Here is a 6,150-nt window from a genome sequence, read left to right as displayed (position 1 = left end):
AACTATTTTCGGACGCGTTTATAAGTTTAGAGTCTGGTTCGTAAGAACCTCTTTTGGTTAAGAAATCCAGGTTATAATAATTTTCAACTTAGTCAAGATACTATATTTCTTAAAAATAGGTTTACTACTCTAACGCAATGCGCGCCTTTTTATAAGTGACAATAAGAGGGTTTGATTAGGGAGTACAACTCGGTTCTGAATACGCGAAAGCGACAGTTCCTGTTAAATTAGTTCTTTTCAAAGTAGGAAACACTGTCCATAAGTAGCTCTACTAGCAAGTACTTGGATTATTAATTAATTACGTGAATTACATTCGACCCTGTCTTTATTAATTATATCCGAAACTTTACTTTTCATTGCACACTACAAAAAAACCTATTTCGATTGCCTTTGATAAACACCATAACAATAGATTACGATAGATTGACACTTGGTCTCTGTGGATTCGACAATCTTTTATATTACTCTGACGCGTTCGTATACTTGCGAACACCGCATCAAGTTATTGACCGCATCAAGTTTTTGGCGCCGTTGCCGGGGACCAATTTCGTCAAATTTCATTTTCCTGTTGTTATATCGTTTAGACTTAGGCTATTTCCCGTCGGTCAATGCGAAGAACTCGCACCACCGGAAGTTTAAGCTTAGTATACCCTCTGGCGGAACCTGAACGTTACGCTCGCGCACATTTTTTATTTCATAGAATTAAGAGAGCTATGGCCGAAGATCAAAACCAAAGACCTCTTAAGGACTTCGCTCAACCATCTAATGAAGAACCTAGTTCTAGTATAGTAAACCCCACCATACCAGCTAATAATTTTGAACTTAAACCATCCCTGTTGCAACTAGTGCAACAGAGACAATTCGCGGGTCTCGCTACTGAGAACCCGAACCAACATTTAAAAATATTTCTTCAATTAGCAGATACTATTAAAACCAATGGAGCTTCTCCTGAGGCAATACGTTTAAGATTATTTACTTTTTCCCTCAGAGATAAAGCCCTATCGTGGTATAACCTTAGAAGAGTTTTTCTTGCTAGATATTTTTCCCTTCCACCCAATTCCATTACGACTTGGGATAACCTTAGAAGAGTTTTTCTTGCTAGATATTTTTCCCCGAGTAAAACCGCCGTTCTTCGAAACCATATAACTAGATTTACCCAAAACCAAGGAGAATCATTGTTCGAAGCTTGGGAGAGATATAAAGAGTTGTTACGAACATGCCCACATCATGGTTTAGAAAATTGGTTAATCATTCAAACCTTCTATAATGGACTTCATTACAACACAAAGATGACCATCGACGCTGCCGCAGGTGGTGCTCTGATGAACAAACCTTATCCTGAAGCTAGTGCCCTCATCGATGATATGGCTCAAAACCATTAATCTTGGGGAATCGAACGAGCGACAGTTGAGAAGAAGGAAGCCCAAGGAGGAGTGCATGAACTAAGCTCTATAGACATGATGCAAGCTAAAATGGACGCATTAGCCCTCAAAGTCGAGCATATGTGCATAAACCTGAATACTGTAGCCGCAATTTCGTCTAATTCTGAGATATGTGGAACCCAAGGACACCAATCCGCGGAATGCAGTCTATTAAACGAAACCCACTCCGAGCAAGTGAACTACACCCAAGGGAACCCATACTCGAATACCTATAACCCTGGATGGAGGAATCACCCAAACTTCTCCTATAAAAACAATAACCCTATTCAAAATAATGCACCCCCGAGACCTAGTTATCAAGCCCTAAGATCAAATCAACCTATGCAACCTGTACCACCAAAGCCGAGCCTTGAGAAAATTATGGAAAATTTTATCACCGCTCAAACCCAACAAAACAAGGAGTTCATGAATCAAAACATTGATGTTAACGAATTGATTACTCAGTTAGGAACCAAGGTTGACCAAATAGTTACTCACACCAAGATGCTTGAAACCCAGATCTCTCAGGTAGCTTTAAACCAAGCCCCTCAGACTACACCTGGAGGACAATTCCCTAGAAAACCTCAATAAAATCCGAGAGGACAAGCCAATGCCATTACCCTACGAAGTGGGAATGCTTATGATGAGCCACCAAACCCTAGATTGAGTGAACCCGAAACTTCTAAGGAATGTACCAAACCCCCGGACAAAGTAAAGGAACCAGAGGAATCTGAAAACCAGGAAGGTCGAGATAAAGGAGAAGAACCTAAAGATAAAACTTATGTACCACCCCCGCCATATAAACCACCTATACGATATCCCCAAAGACTCAAACAAACCCAAATCAATAAACAGTATCAAAAATTTATTAAAGTTATAGAAAAACTTCATGTAGAAATCCCTTTCACAGAAGGCATCACCCAAATACCTTCTTATGCAAAGTTTCTCAAAGACATCCTTACCAACAAACGTAGACTTGATGATCCAAAGCCTTTGGAATGTAATGCTATTTCCGAGGACAAATTAGCAAAGAAAGATAAAGATCCTGGAAATTTCTCCATTCCTTGCCTTTTGGGAAATCATGTCATCGAAAAAGCTTTTCTAGACTTAGGAGCTAGTGTGAGCTTAATGCCTTTAGCAGTTTGTGAGAGGCTAAACTTAGGAGAATTACAGCCCACTAAGATGTCACTTCAGTTAGCCGATAGATCTGTTAAGTATCCGATAGGCATTCTAGAAGATGTTCCTGTTAGAATAGGTCAGTTATTTATCCCTACTGATTTTATTGTCATGGACATCAAAGAGGACAATGATATATCAATCCTTCTAGGTAGACCCTTCTTATCGACTGCAGGAGCCATAATAGATGTCAAGAAAGGAAAGTTGACATTTGAGGTAGGTGACGAGAATATAGAATTTATACTTTCGAAATTTCTTATGGCACCTGTGATGGGAGACTCGTGTTATGCCTTAGATATCATTGATGAATGTGTTAGAGAATTAGAACAAAAAGAAATTATAAAAACAATTAAGTTACCATCAACTCTCATAAGGGAAGATGATGACTTTAAGAAGCCCTATATTGATGATAACCTTTACGAATGTTTATCCCTTACCCCAGATCCTATGCCATGCCCTAGGAAACCAACCTTAGAACTTAAGGAACTGCCTAAGAACCTGAGATATGAGTTCCTCGATGAAAAGATGAACCGTCCAGTTATAGTCAGTGCTACCTTGAGCCAAGAGGAAACGAACCAACTTTTAGACGTTTTACGAAGATATCCCTCAGCCTTAGGATACAATATCTCTGACCTGAAAGGTATAAGCCCATCCGTATGCATGCATCGAATTTCGCTCGAAGAAGATTTAAAACCCTCTAGGGAACATCAGAGAAGAATAAACCCTATAATGAGTGATGTTGTTAAAAAGGAAGTTCTTAAGTTACTTGAGGCAGGTATAATCTACCAGATCTCGGATAGTAAGTGGGTGAGCCCTATGCATGTAGTACCTAAAAAGGGAGGCATCACAGTCGTGCAAAACGATAAAGGCGAACATGTAGCAAAACGTTTAGAAGGAGGATGTAGGATGTGTATAGATTATAGAAAATTAAATAAAGCAACTAGGAAGGATCATTTCCCTTTACCATTTATTGACCAGATGTTGGAACGTCTAGCCAGACACTCTTACTTCTGTTATCTAGATGGATACTCTGGATTCTTCCAAATACCTATCCACCCCGAAGATCAAGAAAAAACTACCTTTACATGCCCTTATGGAACTTTTGCCTACAGACGAATGCCGTTCGGTCTCTGTAATACCCCAGCTACTTTCCAACGCTGCATGATGTCAATCTTTGCAGATTACGTAGATGGTATCATGGAAGTGTTTATGGATGATTTCTCGGTTTGCGGATTTCATTTCCCCAATTGTCTTTCTAACCTTGAGAAAAACCTGGAGAGATGCGTGGAGGTAAACCTTGTGCTAAATTGGGAAAAATGTCATTTCATGGTAACCGAAGGAATAGTTTTAGGACATATAGTTTCCGAAAAAGGTATAGAGGTAGATAAAGCTAAAATAGAATTATAGAAAACCTAAAACCACCAAAAACCATCAGAGAAGTCCGAAGCTTTCTTGGACATGCTGGATTCTACCGGCGTTTCATTAAGGATTTCTCCAAAATAACCAAACCTTTAACCAGACTTTTAATGAAAGATGCTGAATTCATTTTCGATGAAAATGTAATGACGCATTTAATCTTTTAAAGCAAGCATTAGTATCTGCACCCATTATAAAAACCGCCTGATTGGTCAGAACCGTTTGAGATAATGTGTGATGTTAGTGATTACGCAGTTGGAGCCGTTCTAGGACAAAGAAAAGATAAAAAATTACATGCCATTTATTATGCCAGTAGAACCCTAGATGCTGCCCAACTTAACTACGCAACAAATGAAAAAGAATTACTCGTTGTAGTTTTTGCTATAGACAAATTTAGATCTTATCTAGTAGGAGCAAAAATTATAGTTTACACCGATCATGCTGCCATTCGTTACCTATTAAGTAAAAAAGATGCCAAGCCCAGGTTACTCCGATGGATTCTATTACTACAAGAGTTTGATTTAGATATAAGAGATAAAAAAGGAACTGAAAATGTAGTAGCCGATCACCTTTCCAGGCTAGAACATCTAAAACCAGACTTAGTACCCATAAATGATGATTTCGCCTATGATAGACTGATAGCTAGACTAGAAACCATTGAAGATAATAACCTAGGCCCTGATGAGCACTCCCAAAATACCTTAGAAGTAAGTAACATACCATGGTATGCAGACTTTGTTAATTACCTAGCTGCTGATATTGTGTCCCCCCATCACACTTCACCATCACACACCGCACCATCTCCTTCTTCTGCAGGTACAGCTCCTAGCTTTTATATTACAGAGGAGATGTGGCGTGACCACATGGATAGAGAGCAAAGGCGTGACGACCTACTCTCTACCATCCAACAACAAATGGCGGATAACATGAACTTCATGCAAGAGTCGCAGTGGAGGACAGACAGGTCCTACGACACTGTTCTACAGTCCCTGCAAGGGATTACAAACACGCAAGCCCGTCAGCAACAATACCACCAGAGACACATGGCACTAATTGAAGCCACTCAAGGGTCCATTATAGGTAACCTCCGAGAGGTGAGGACCGCTCAGGATGCCCTGATGGCGAGGATGGTTCAGAGAGACCGACGTCGTACCCGATCCCGTCGTCCACCTTAGGATGGCGAGGGCACTAGTGGTCAGCAATAGGTTGCCAGGTAACTCTTCCTTATCTTATTTCGAAACATTGGGGACAATGTTCGATTTAAGTGTGGGAGGAGACTCTATCGTCTTTTCTTTATTGTTTTTCTCGCTTTTCCTTTATCGTTTTTCTTTACTGTTTTTAGATAGTTTATTGTTATTTCCTTTTAGTTGTTTATTTTGCTTTTTAGTATAATGCATGAGTCTGACGAGTCACCAAATACAGTAGATCGTTAGTACAATCCTACCTCCCCATACCTTTAGCCCCACCAAATTTTTTTGCAAAAGAAAATAGTGTTATTTCGAAAGTTTTCAGGTTTTAAAGACATGTTTTGAGTAAGGATGCGGCGACTTGGGAGAACTTTGCGAAACACCAGTATCTGTTTTAGCACCTTAAGCTTCGTAAATATAGGAATCATTCCCGAAACCCCATATACCATGGCCTTAATCATCAGTTCCGTATAAGTCCTTAGTAGTTTATCTTAGCAGTCAGCTCCGGCCTACGCATCCTCTACGTAGGGGACCGATGCAAATAACTGAATGATCCAGAAAAAACAAAAAATAAAAGAAATCAAAAAGGCAACTCCGGTATAGGTGACCCTCACAAAGTCATTTAAACCAAAGAATTGTAAAAAAAAAATGCTACAAAAAGAAAAAGAAAAAGAAAAGCAGTACCCACTGCTAGTTGGTTCAGAGGTATCTGACACTGAACTCGGTAGGGAGGATTACGATCTGATCCCCCACAACTACAGTTGGGTCCAATAAAAGGATTTACACATATTAATGTGCCAGAAATCCCATGTTCAGATCATAATCACTAACAGGCCACTCTATTACGAAGCATGTACGGATAACGGGCTTAATGTGATTGCGCCTGAATGAAAAGGACACAAAAAGAGATGAAGAGGCAGGCCTAGGTATTGTGGGATAATATGGGTTGG

The 6,150-nt window shown here is 39.8% G+C and overlaps 1 non-coding gene across 1 annotated transcript; it reads right to left on the bottom strand.

Moving 5' to 3' along the window:
* Positions 1-1,127: 1,127 nt before the first annotated feature.
* LOC127108758 (small nucleolar RNA R71) lies at positions 1,128-1,234 on the bottom strand. The gene has a single exon (XR_007796271.1). It is a non-coding gene; the product is annotated as a small nucleolar RNA R71 (small nucleolar RNA).
* Positions 1,235-6,150: the final 4,916 nt, after the last annotated feature.

Source organism: Lathyrus oleraceus, chromosome 7 (genome assembly GCF_024323335.1).
Source record: "Lathyrus oleraceus cultivar Zhongwan6 chromosome 7, CAAS_Psat_ZW6_1.0, whole genome shotgun sequence".
Lineage (NCBI taxonomy): Eukaryota > Viridiplantae > Streptophyta > Magnoliopsida > Fabales > Fabaceae > Lathyrus > Lathyrus oleraceus.
Note: the sequence above shows the minus strand (reverse complement) of the source record. Positions and strands in the feature narration are given on the sequence as shown.